Source organism: Schistocerca gregaria, chromosome 3, assembly GCF_023897955.1.
Source record: "Schistocerca gregaria isolate iqSchGreg1 chromosome 3, iqSchGreg1.2, whole genome shotgun sequence".
Classification (NCBI taxonomy): Eukaryota; Metazoa; Arthropoda; class Insecta; order Orthoptera; family Acrididae; genus Schistocerca; species Schistocerca gregaria.
In genome coordinates, this window is record NC_064922.1 from 807,452,768 (window position 1) to 807,465,737 (window position 12,970).

The 12,970-nt window shown below is 39.8% G+C and overlaps 1 protein-coding gene across 4 annotated transcripts in view; it reads left to right on the plus strand.

The window, feature by feature from the left end:
• Window positions 1-12,970, plus strand: part of LOC126354374 (tudor domain-containing 6-like) — a 195,681-nt gene that overhangs the window by 68,585 nt on the left and 114,126 nt on the right. The gene's annotated exons all lie outside the window — the stretch shown is intronic.

Consider the following 12,970-nt stretch of genomic DNA (forward strand, 5'->3'; position numbering starts at 1 on the left):
CTGAACTGTAAACTGTTTTGTCACACACTTCACTTGGTATCTGTCCAACAGAGCACTGTTGATCCATGTTATTGTGTTCCAGTTAATCTCTCAAAATGAATTACAAATTACACGCAGAACAATGCACATAAGACATACTACATTCTCGAAGTATGTACATCCACTCTAACAGAGGTTTCAGAACAAACTGACTACAACAATGCCACACCCAGCAATAATGTACTTCTTCATTGACAATAAACCTAAATGTAAATGGGCATTTTATTACCATAGAACAAAAAGTGAAAGCTCCTGTTGTTTAATATTGCATTATTAAAAATAAATAAACCAAATGAATATTGGGTGATAGTGTTAACTAAATATATGTCACAATTAAATTTTATTACAATGAAACAATAAACCATTTAAATAGGCAACAGCCGTAAGACCAGTTGTAAAGTAATGTGAATTATTTCCTCATTTTCAAAAATTCATATCTTCGTTCACAGACAGATATCAATGTTGAAATTTTTACAGTAGTTTGCTATCATATAGGTGTACAAATGGTGCAAAAATCATATTCTTATGTTCAGTCCCACCTGGGAAAACCAACCCCAAACTTCACAAAAAATGAAAATTTTCAAATTTCAAAAACACACAAAAAAAATTAAGGAAACATTTGTAAGTACTCTTGCTCTATATGAGGCTAGTAGTGTCTGATATCTAACTATAGGAAAAAATATAGTGTCTCATAAATCACTCCTTGTTTGTTATTTTTGGGCCCAAAAAGTGGATTTTTGAAAATTTGGATACCAAAGTCTGGAGGTCATTTTGACTGTTTATTTTTGACTTTAGTGTATTTTGTGTAATAGGCAGTGTTGTAGAGGATACTTTTCGAAAAACAATCATGCCAATTGCAATGTTGTAAGTTAATCCAGTGCAGAGAGATTAAAATTTTCGCTTATGTCTCCAGACTGAAAAATTGCAGCACACCTACAAATAAAAATGGCTGCCATCCAGTAAAGGTGCAAGATAAATTATTTTAAAAAACTGTTTTGAACTTCTCAAATATAAGGCAATCATATATATAAAAAAAATTAAAATATTTAAAAATGGGCAAGCAACCATCACTGGACCACTTCATATGGAATGACCCACATGTGTTTGAGACGCGCTATTAGACAATCTATTACAATCTTCTGCTACCACTGAATCGTATGCTGGCGCACACTATCTGCTTACTGGACATTCCCTTGGTTGACAGAAGATTAAATACAAATCTCCTTCTGTGCTCTGCAAATCACTGTGTCAGTGAGAGGGAACTTTTTATTGCAACTATTATTAAGGCTTTTGTCCCCATTCTGTTCATGTATGGTGCACATTGTAATCACTCATTAATCTGACCCTGTCTTTGCCATCACTATGGGCATGATACATAGATCATTCCTAGATGCGTCACTTGAAGCTGGTTTTTGAAACTTTGAAAGTGGGTTTTGAGTGTGTAGTTTGTGTCTGTCGTAGTGTCTGCCGGTACAGTTTTTTCAGCATTTCCATAGTACTTGCCCTTGGGTAAAAGAAATCTGTATCCTTTCTGGTTTTCCTTCTTTGTATATGTTCTATATCCCCTGTTAGCTGTACAGGATGGGGCAAATAAAAGTTGCCTGGTGAACAGAGTACAAAGAAAGACAGCAGAGGAAAGGGAATACAGTACTAACCTGACTATAGGAGATGTTAAAAGCGACCACTTTCCATCCGTTGGTACTTTTGGATCCTGGTGTGTGGGCACATTTAGATCCTGTCTTGACACATTTTCAGACGAGGCATTGCAGGCAGTCTTTCTGGCACTTTGACACCTTTACACTTCTCAGCTAACAACTGACCAGAAATTTTCATACTGCTTTGCTGTGAGTACCATTGCCCCCTTTTCACTGCTCCACTCGCACTGATGTTGCGTGCACTATGATCTGAATCAGTGTGGATCATGTGGTGGATGAATACGTGTTTTGCACATCACGGTTGTAGTTATATGCACACATTCACGTCCAATCGGATCCACTCGTCTGGGCCACTTTTATTTGCTTCACCCTGTATTTGATAAAGAACTTTAAGCAATATCCCAGGATGAGATTTGAGTAACATGAATGGGTCAAAGAAACCTCTGACATTTCTGAGTATCCTTCTTTGAGTATTGTCAGTACTATTTGGTAAGGAGTCCACTCGCTTTAGCAATATCCCAGGATGGGTCGTGGGAGTATTTCGTTGGCTGATTGCATTTTTATAGTGTTCTACCGATGAATTGAAGTCTACCACATGCTTTACCTACGATTAAGCCTATTTGAGTGTTTCATTTAGTATCTATGCAAATTGTGATACCCTGATATATTTATGAGTTGACATAATGCACTTGTGACTGATTGGTATCATTCTCATAAGATATTGTGTTTTTTCATGTTTTGAAGTGCACAATTTTACATTTATGAACACTTAAGCAAATTGCCAATCTTTTCACCGCTTTGAAATCTTACTAAGAGTTGCTGGATATTCGTCCAGCTTGTTTTCAGATAACACTTCGTTATAGACAGTTACATGATTTGCAAAGATCAAAAGGTTACTATTAATATTGGGCTGCTAGGTCCTTAATCTGAATGACAAGGATCCGAGCATACTTCCCTGGGACATGACTTAAGTGATTTCTGCATGTACCAATGACTCTCCATCCAACATAACATGCTATGTCCTCACTGCTGAGAAAACCTCAGTGCAGTTAAATTTTCACTTGGTATCCCATGTGATCACATTTTTGATACTAAGTGAAGCTGTACTACTGGGCACCACTGAGCTAACTGCTTTTTCAAAGTCAGTAGATACTGCACCCATCTTATTGCTATGATCCATGGCTCTCAGGATGTCAAGCGAGGAGAGCACAAGTTGGTTTTGCACAACCATTGTGTCCGGAATTTATTCCATTCACATGGAGGTCATTTTGTTTGAGATATTTAATTTTGTTTGAACTGAGAACATTTGTCAAGATCCTGCTGTTGATAGATGTTAAGGAAGTTGGACTGTAGTTTCGTGGATCACTTCTGCTACCCTTCTTGTTGAGGTATGTGGTATGGGCTTCGTTCCAACTATTGGGCATAGCTTCTTATTTGAACGACCTGTACCAGATCATGGTTAATAGATAGGGGAAACTCAACTGTAAATTCTGTATAAGATATGATATGAGCTCCGTCTGTCCTTTGAGCTATTGTTCCGCGTTCTAGGGAGACATCGACAAAAGAAGACAAGTAGTGACAATCACACAAATATATTGATAAACACAGTTCCAACACTTCCAAGTTCATGTGAGTGGTGGAACATAAGTGTTCAAAAACAAAATTCACCAGTGAAATTAGTTTAAAGTTCCAAGTACACAAAATAAACTAATTAAATTCCACAATGCTTGAAATAATCAATCATTTTAAGTGACCAAATAATGTAGTATTCATAACTTTAACTTAAATAGAAAAACAGAACTATAACTTGAATAGAAAAGAAGCTTTCCTCAGCTGAGTTCTAGAAAACAAGTCTCCACCCAACTTCAGTTTATAGAAAGAACAAATACTTGACGAAATCTTTTGTACTCCCTTTGCCAGAAAAGTTCCAGGACAAGTTTTTTTAATTTTTTTATTTCTGAGTTTGCAGTACTAAAAGGGAACAAATGTTATTTTAATGTAACCTTGTATGTATGCAACCAATGATTAAGCAAGCATATGCAGGCGAGGCACTCTCAAGAAGTTGTGTTGTTCTCGAGTGGCACAGAAGGTTTTGTTAAGGCAGGGATTCAGTGCAAGAAAATCCCCAAGCTGGTTGCCTGTGCTTCCAGCATGACCTTCACATGGGGCGTCAAAAGTACTGAATGGTGGAGCATGGTTCACCAGCCTTGAAAAAAAGTCAAATGTCAACCTTAAAAAACAAAGACAGTGCCAGTTGTATTCTTTGATAGTAAAGGATTAGTTTACCACGAGTGTGTTCCTCCAGGTCAAACAGTGGACCAAACCCTTTACATCGATGTCTTGAAACATCTGCGACAAGCATTTCAGTGTCGTCGCCTTGATTTGTGGTGTTCTCAGGACTTTTTCTTACTGCATGACAATGCAAGACCCCATACTGCTTTGTCTGTTACTGAGTATCTGGATAGAAATTTTGTTATTGTCATCCCACTTCTGCCATATTCACCCGACCTCTCACCTTGTGATTTTTTCTTGTTTCATAAAGATATTGTATAAACATCCAACTGGCTGTGAAAAACGAGCTTACAAGCATGACAGTTGAAAATTTCGCTGCTGTCTTCTAATACCTCCATAAACGTTGCCAACTTGTACAGATAGCCAAAGGGACTACTTCAATAAGAGCTAGAATCACTACTTGGTAAGTGCAATTTTCTATTTTTTAAACTGTTCAACTTTTCTGATGAAGGGAGTAGGTTCTTGACTTGCTGAAGTCTCAGGAGTCCAACAGTAATGAAAATTTATGAGTCCGATAATGGTAGAAAACTTCATGTCTGACACCCTCTTGTTAGTCAGTAGTACAAATGATTCCAAGTCCCAGTTGGCACATCACTAAACACTTAAGAGTCCCATGGTTGTGGAGATGGTGTGCCATCATACACAGCAGCCGAGTCTCTGATAAGGCATATATGAAGGTCTTCTGGTTTCCGGCTGCGATGGAACTACTTTCTGGAGCTCATACACAGGCCTAAATAGCTGCCTCATTGATGGATACTTCTGGGCCTATTTTCAGGGTTTAACATGGCAGATGAATGAAGGGATGCAGTTTGCCAACGGCCTCTATTGTCACCATGTATAGCGGGTTGTGTTCTGCTTTTATTTTGCTACCCTCATTTTCCGTCCCTGTATCATCCAGAGAGTCTGGTCACGTACAACCAAAAATTTCTTTGCATTTTTTGAAAGATCTTAAGATAATATTCTTGTAAGCTAATGGTTTAAGCCTTCACACATTGCCTTCGTGACAGCCAGTTGTGTTTCATTCAGCATCTCTCTGTTTATAGCTCTATGCTTTGTTTTATGCATAGTATTTAGTAGTTTCTGTTTCTTTAGAAGCTTCTTTACAGTGGCTGTGTGCCATGGAGGGTTTTTCCCACCATAAACTATTGTAGTGGATACACACCTATCCAGTGTATTGACAATTATTCTTTTAAATGTACGTCTTAGCTCTTTAACAAGCTCAGGTCTGGAGCTATATGCGTGAAATTCCTTATTGTGATATGATGGTACTGCTGCCTGTTTGTGTAGTTTGATTAACAAATATCTCTTTCTAAAAGTTTTGGTTACCCTTTGTAAATTAGTAATTATTGTTGCTACAGCTGTCTCATGGTCTCTGATCCCAATTTCAACATGGACATCCCAAATAGGTCAGGTCTATTTGTTGCCACTAGATCCTGTATATTTCCATCATGAGGAGTGGGATTCTGAACTATCTGTTTCAGAGAAGGTGTGTAGTATTATTTTACAGGATATTTGTCATGCCCACCCTGTGCAAAACTGTAACTATCCTAATTGTTCCTGCAGCCGGCCGCTGTGGCTGAGTAGTTCTGAGTCCGGAACCATGTGGCTGCTTTGGTCGCAGGTTTGAATCCTGCCTTGGGCACGGATGTGTGTGATGTCCCTAGGCTGGTTAGGTTTAAGTAGTTCTAAGTCTAGGGGCTGATGACCTCAGATGTTAAGTCCCAAAGTGCTTGGAGCCATTTGAACTAATTGTTCCTGCAGCCAGCCAGTGTTCATTTTTGTTAACACACTCCACACACTCCATCATATCCTTCCATCATGCCTTTCTCCAGGACTGAGACTTTGATAGCCTTGCACCTTATTTCTTCCTCCTCCTCCTCCTCCTCCTCCTCCTCCTCCTCCTCTTCTGATTTTTATTTTAATCACTATGTTTCTAGGTACACACAAAACTGTGTCTATACTATCCTAGCTTTTGGAACTAATAGTTCCCTTCTTGGAGAGGAGAGAAAGATAACTCTCCTCTCCTGGGAAAGTTCTTCTAGTTCTGAAAAGTAGCAGCATTGAAACTTCACCTCATGGAGGTACATACTTGCCAACAGTTGTCTCATAATTCTATAGTTACCACAACTGAACTTTCCTTTTGATAATCCTATATTATTAGAGGTTTTTTGCACTTGTTAAATGATCTATAAATGTCAGTTGATGGAAAGTGAAGTGCGTATTGTAGGAATGAATCAAAATACAGCTGTGATCAATGAATGGGATTTATGCCACTATTTAATTAAGCAGCGAAATCAGCCACATGACTGTAAAGCTTTCAGTTTGATGTACTAAAATATTTATTTTTGTGTCTGCTTCTATACAGATGCCCAAAGAATTGGACCAGCAAACTATCTCAGTCACACTGACTTTAAATAAATCCACTTGATGGTGAAGATTTAGTCCTTCAAAATTCTTATTGGAAATAGAATTGATTGGTTAGTTATTTGCTTATTTAATTTGATAATTATGATTGGTTTTAAAATGCACAACAATAATAATGGGCATCTGTTTGATAGGTATCCAAAATAAAAGTTAAATATTTCGTATACTAATTTATGTACACAGTTAAAATGGTAACAGTGGAAGGGCAGATTCAATGTGTTTGGATTGTTGCAGTCTCTTAGATCTGTACAGTGTCTCTTGGATCTGTACAGTGTTGTTTTAGAATCTGATACAGGTGTCAACCACATATGAGGAAAAGGATTCAATTCTGGAACAATTGACTGAAAACCACAAGTAGTCTGTCGTGTGTAAAATCTCCTGGAAGACCAAGGGCCTTGGGGGGGAAGTTGACCACATTAGAGAAGCACTTGAAAGAAGCATAGAGCTTTTTGTGATATTAATTTGCAGTTACAGGTTCTGTGTTCAACACTGCACGATGTGTTATTTATTGCAAAAATGTGTCTAACAATATACTTGATTCAGATTATTCACACAAGAAAACTGTGTGACTGAGTTGTACATATGAACTCCACATTAGAAATGCTACAAAAGATTGATGAGTTATGCAACTATCTCCAACAAGTGTGCTTCCCTGATGAAGCAACATTTTGCGGTAGTAGAGCTGTAAACAGACACAATGTAGAATATGAGGCAGTGAGAATCCACGTCATGTGTGCACTGGAGAGGGACACCCCCAAAATCAACATATGGGCTTTTTAATATGTAACATCGTGGTTGGATCATTTGTGGAACCAACAGTGACTGGAATTTGATACCTGGATATGCTGGAACAACATGTCCTTCCACAACTACCACAAAAGTATCTTCCAGTGAACAGGAGCTTTTTCTGATAGGATTATGACAAAAACAGGGCCTACCAGGTTAAGACCAACAGTCTCAGAGCCTGAAAGACTGCATAAAGGAAGCTGTGGCAGCAGTTACATGGTCCTGGCTACATGGAATGAATTGGAATATTTGCCATGCCACCAGGCAATCTCATACTGAAATCCATTAAGGATTGACATTTAATAAAACAAAACTTTGGCAATATCCTTTTGCAATATTGTAAGTTGTAAATGTGGGTGTGTGACTAGCATAAATTGCCAACTCAGTTTCAACAACATCTCTACAAACAGTCTTCAACAAATGAGTTCTCTATTCAACATATGTTAGTATGTTTAAATACTAGTAGTACAGCTTACATTAGACTTACTCAAGGTAGTGAGAAATTCAAAATTGAAGGAGGGCCAGTATTATCATACAATTCTCAGCTGCCTTAGAACAAGTTTTCAGCATTTTATACTGTACAGATGAACAAAGAATACGGGTCAATGAAAAATCCAGGAACCAGTCACAGTTTGCTGATGGCACTGTAATATTTGCTTTTAGTGCAAATAAATTTCAACATCAATTCGAAGAATTGATTTAGCAAGTTAGAAAGCTGGCCAGAAATGCGTTACGAAAGGACTAAAATAATTTATAACAAAATTAACAGAACCAGTTAGTAAGTTAGAGCAGTGGAAGAAAATTATTGGGTGGACTGAAAAAGAAATAGAATAAAAAATTCACTATGTGGGATGAACTAAATAAGGTTTTCAATGCTAAGATTAAGATTTTGATGTGCCCAAAAAGGAAAGCCTACAAGGAATGTGAAAAAGGGAAGGTCACTTAGAGTGCAATAGTGAGCTGTGTGTTTGGGAATTGATAGAAGATGAAGGAAATCAAACATGTTTATCAGGGAGCAGACTGGAGTGGATGGTGGAAATATTGTAATGAAAATAAAATTGAGTTTCGTGGTACATTTAACAAGATGAATGTGTGGTGGATAGTTGAAGTAAATTCTTTGCTCACTCCAAGGAGGTAAGAGAAAACCAAGGGGATGACCTAATGGAAGGTAGGTAAATTATACTAGTGCTGTGCCCCCTGAATGTGTCTTTAGGATTCACCTTTCCCTTGAATACGCTGTGTTTAGTGCAGAGCTCTTTGGGATCCTGAAGCCACTCAAGTAGATGAGGTATCTTTAGGGAAAACAGTTTCTCATCTGCTCCAGTTTATTTAGTGTCGTCCTAAACTCATTACAGGACATGTAACCAACAGAGAAGTAGATCCAGCTAGTAAATGATGATCTGTACGTCCTTCAGAGGTGGGCAAACATGTACCATTCGGCTGGGTATCTGGGAATTTGGGGAAATGAATAGGCAGACCAAATTGCCTAGGAGGCCCATAGGGAATGTGGCATAACACAATGTGCCATTAACCTACAGATAGTAATTTCACTGTTGGGTCAGAGAGCCACACAATGATGGGGGAGAAGAGTGGCTAGCAGTAGGGACAATAAGCTGCGGTTAACAATGCCAACTATCTGGCCTTGACATATCTCACTCGGACAGGATAAAGTGATCCTGGTCCATTTATGAACGGGCACTGTCCTTTTAACACATGGCTGCCTATTCTGGCAAGAGGATCCACCAGTTTGTGATGCCTGCAGTGTGCAGTTTATTGTATGCCACATTTTTATTGTTATGGGAGAGCAGAAGCGAATTTCAGTGGGGATCTGGCCTCATTTTTTAGCTGATAAGATAAGATTTTGTGTGTGTGTGTGTGTGTGTGTGTGTGTGTGTGTGTGTGTGCGCGTGGGGGTGCACACATGCATGCGCGTGCATGCTTAGGGCATTATTTGTGGTTTTCCATGCAGTTACAGTTTTCATCATTTTCTGCAATTTCACCACACTGGTTTCATTGCAGGTTAGAACAGCCACCAAAGAATTTGCTGTTGTGTGACCACAGCAACATATCATCATCATCATCATCATCATCATCATCACCACCATCACCATCACCATCATAACAGCTCCCACCCTTCCTGCTGTGACAGGGTCTAGAATAGACCTGCGACATTTCCTTGCCTGTTGTAAGAGGTGACTAAAAGGAATATTATACATAGTGCAGCTGTTACGTTGATGACTCAGCTGTTATTGGAACACTTCTCAGTTTTCACTTATTTCACAACCTTTCCTAGAATGTGTTTGGCGTATTTACTTATTGTCCCCTTGCATGGTTTAATCTCCAATTTCCTAAATTTCATAGAAGTGTGGGTCTTTTAGGGAAGGCATGGGACATCGAACTAAACAAGGTTGAGGATGTCAAATCAAACCCATTTCAGCCACCTTATTTCCAAACTGTTATGTACCGTGTTTGATGTGTAACCTATGTGTTGTGCTCTGTGACCTTCTGCACCTATGTTAAAAATAGATTTTCATTTGCACCCAAAATTCAGCGCAGTAGCCAGTCCAACATGGACAGGTATCCTTATGGTTGTGGGAAGGATCGCACTGCTGATGCTGGAGCTGTAACCTCCCCATGAACATTGAGGAGTAGGTGCCTTTCGAATCTAGGACTCTGCACAATTCAGATAAGTTGGTGTTGGTAGGATCCGAATGGTGCAGGCTGTGAAACAGTAATTTGAAGTGGAGCTCATCATGTTGGGCAGTAGGCCCAGCAACTGCTGGTACGGCCGTCTCTTAACCACAGTATGGCGTTGGTCATTCATGTTGATTAACATCTTGTTAGTTCTCATGCTCACATAGAAAGCAGCATGGTGGTTGCAATTTAGTTTCTAGATCATATGGATGTTTTCACAAGGAGCCCTGCCTTTGAAGGGATAAGAGATGGCTGGGACAGGACTATAGTAGGTGAAGGGAGGATGTATGGGTCAGGTCTTGCATTTTGGTCAGTTGCAGGGATATGAACCATAGAACCCTGGTACAGAATGTGATTCAGTTTTCCAGTCCTGGCTGATAGTCGTGAGAGTGCTCTGTTGTGACCAGGCAGTGGGTATGTAACAGGTGGTAGGGGACTGGAGAGGCAAGGCATGGGAGATGAAACTAAACATGGTTCAGGATGTCAAATCAAACACTTTTTAGCCATCTAATTTCCAAACTCTTATATATGTGGCTGCCAGTTTCGGTGTTTACTACCCTATCTTCAAACCCCACTGACTGGGGTGTAGGAAGATTCCAACCTCGGTTGTGGTCAAAATAGGGGCCAGCATTCAAATACTCGTATCTGTAGGTTTCTGCTTGATACAGTGATAGGTTTACCCATCAACATGAGATGATGGCTGAAGAGATCGCTGTATCAAACAGCAATCTACAGATACCAATATCTGAATGCGGGCCACTATTTTGACCAGAACCGAGGTTGGAATCTTCCTGCATGTCAGTAAGGGGGCCTGAAGATGGCATAGTAAATCGCCGAAACTGGTAACCAGATAAAATAACAGTTTGAAAATTAGATGGCTGAAAGGTGTTTGATTTGACAATCCTGTACCGGACAGCTGAGTCCTAAAGCCATCTCTGAAAAGATGGACATCCCGAGACTAAATAAGGTTGTGAAGGTAATTTCAGTCTGTGAAGACCTCAGTGAGGCCCTTGAATATTTGCAGAGGGGCTGCTTGTCACAACAGATGCGAGGTATCTCTATTTTTGAGGTAGAGGTCAGCATCGAGGAAGGTGGCTTTTTGAGTTGAGGAGGACCAGGTGAAGCCAGTTGGGGAGATGATGTTGAGGTTCTAGAGGAATGTGGAGAGGGTATCCTCTCCCTCAGTCCAGATCAAGATGATGTCATCAGTGAATCGAACCAGATGAGGGTTCAGTATTCTGGGTGATTAGGAAGAATTACTCTAGAGGACCCATGAATAGTTTGGTATAGATGGGATGGTGCTATGCATGTGTCCATTGCCATAGCATGGATATTTTTTCATGGTGAGGTCCTCAAAGGAGAAGTAATTGTGTTTGAGCATATAATTAGTGATGATGATGAGGAAGAAGGTTGTTGGTTTGCAGTCAGTCTGGCACTGGGAAAGGTAGTGTTCAGTAGTGGCAAGGTGACAGTGATTAGGGACCTTAGTGTTGGAGGAGGTGGCATCGACTGTGACAAGCAGAGTGGCAGGTGTTAAAGGAATAGGAACTGTGGAGATATGATGGAGGAAATGTTTTGTGTCCTTTAAATAGGAGGGTAGGCTTCAGGTAATTGGCTGAAGGTGTAACAAGAGTGTTTAAACCTTAATGTGTGTAGTATCCAATTTTACGAGTTCTTGATACTTCCATGCTTTATTTATACCATAGCTGCTGATCGGTACGAGGCGAGTGCACCTGTTGGCTGCAGTACTGACAAAGAAACAAGTAAACATTCTCTCTCGCATGTCCCCTCTGGACACCTAGGCTATGTCATTTTTTCTCTACTCCTCACATTGCCTTGAGCCGAACAGTCTTCTTTCCTACAAGCATGAACAGAAAAAGAGACTATGTATAGTCAATAGTATCAATTATTATAGGAAAATATTTTGAGATTTGATGGTCAGAGCTTTTTAACTATTGATAGTACTTTGCAGGATTAATGTGTATTATAGTGATCAGAGACGAAACATACAGGAGAAATAGGCGTTCAGTAAGGTAGCCAAGATGATTGAAGAAAAGTAGCAGTAATACAGGGGATCCTAGGAAAAACAGGAGAACTGTTTGCCCTAGTTGGGACAGGATAGGGCTGTGAGATGCATAGTTGGGAAACTGCTTCGAGGGGGTGGGGTGGGTGGTGGATTGTGCTGGAGTGGGCGTAGGGAAGGGAATAGGTAAGTGGAGGTCTGGGAGTAGCCAAAAAGTTAGTTGTGAGAGTGTGATTGTCTTTTCTATGTACCTGTCTGTGGCTCAGCGATCATCTTATACGGTGAGTTGTTACCTATTCTCATTAGTATTGATTCTCACAGTATTTGTACAAGTTATATGTCTCACGATTGATCACCATGGTCTCATTTCGTCCACATGGTGTCTGTGACATGTGAATAGCTGGTCACATGAGTGGACCTCCATGATGGGCCAAAACCACAGGCCATTTCTTGGGCATCTCTTAACAGATTGTTCCTGCCAGTCTGAAGCCTATAGTTTCCCACTAATGTGCAGGCTCTGCCTGTCGAATCTAGTCTTACTGATCTGCCCGCAGGCTGGGTCTGTCTGTGTGTATGTGTCGTAAAGCAGCGGGTTTTAATAGTTTGTCCATGGACCCAGGACTATGGTGCTCCTCAGCAGGCCAGAGAACATGGGCAAAGGATTTCAGGAATTGTGACTTTTCCACCCGAAGTACATTGTAAAGTGTGACATTTTATGGACATATTATTTATTCTAGTACATTTTAGCACTTCGAAAGTAGTTTATATATCAGGTAGTATGGACGATAAGAAGAAGAAAATTGTGGCAGTCGCTGGCAGTTTGTATGCTATGTATTCATGTATTTCTTAAAAGAAAAATCACACAATACCTGTAGAATAATAGATATAACATGATGGGTAATAACCGACAATAACAAATGCAGTAGAACCAACATTTTACTTGTGGTCACCTACAGTGTTGGTTTGCTCAACTCTTCCACACCTTATACATTTATTTCAAGAGGCTTACTTTTTTGTGAGATTATTACTGAAAGCAGTGAAGGTATTTTAAATCTGT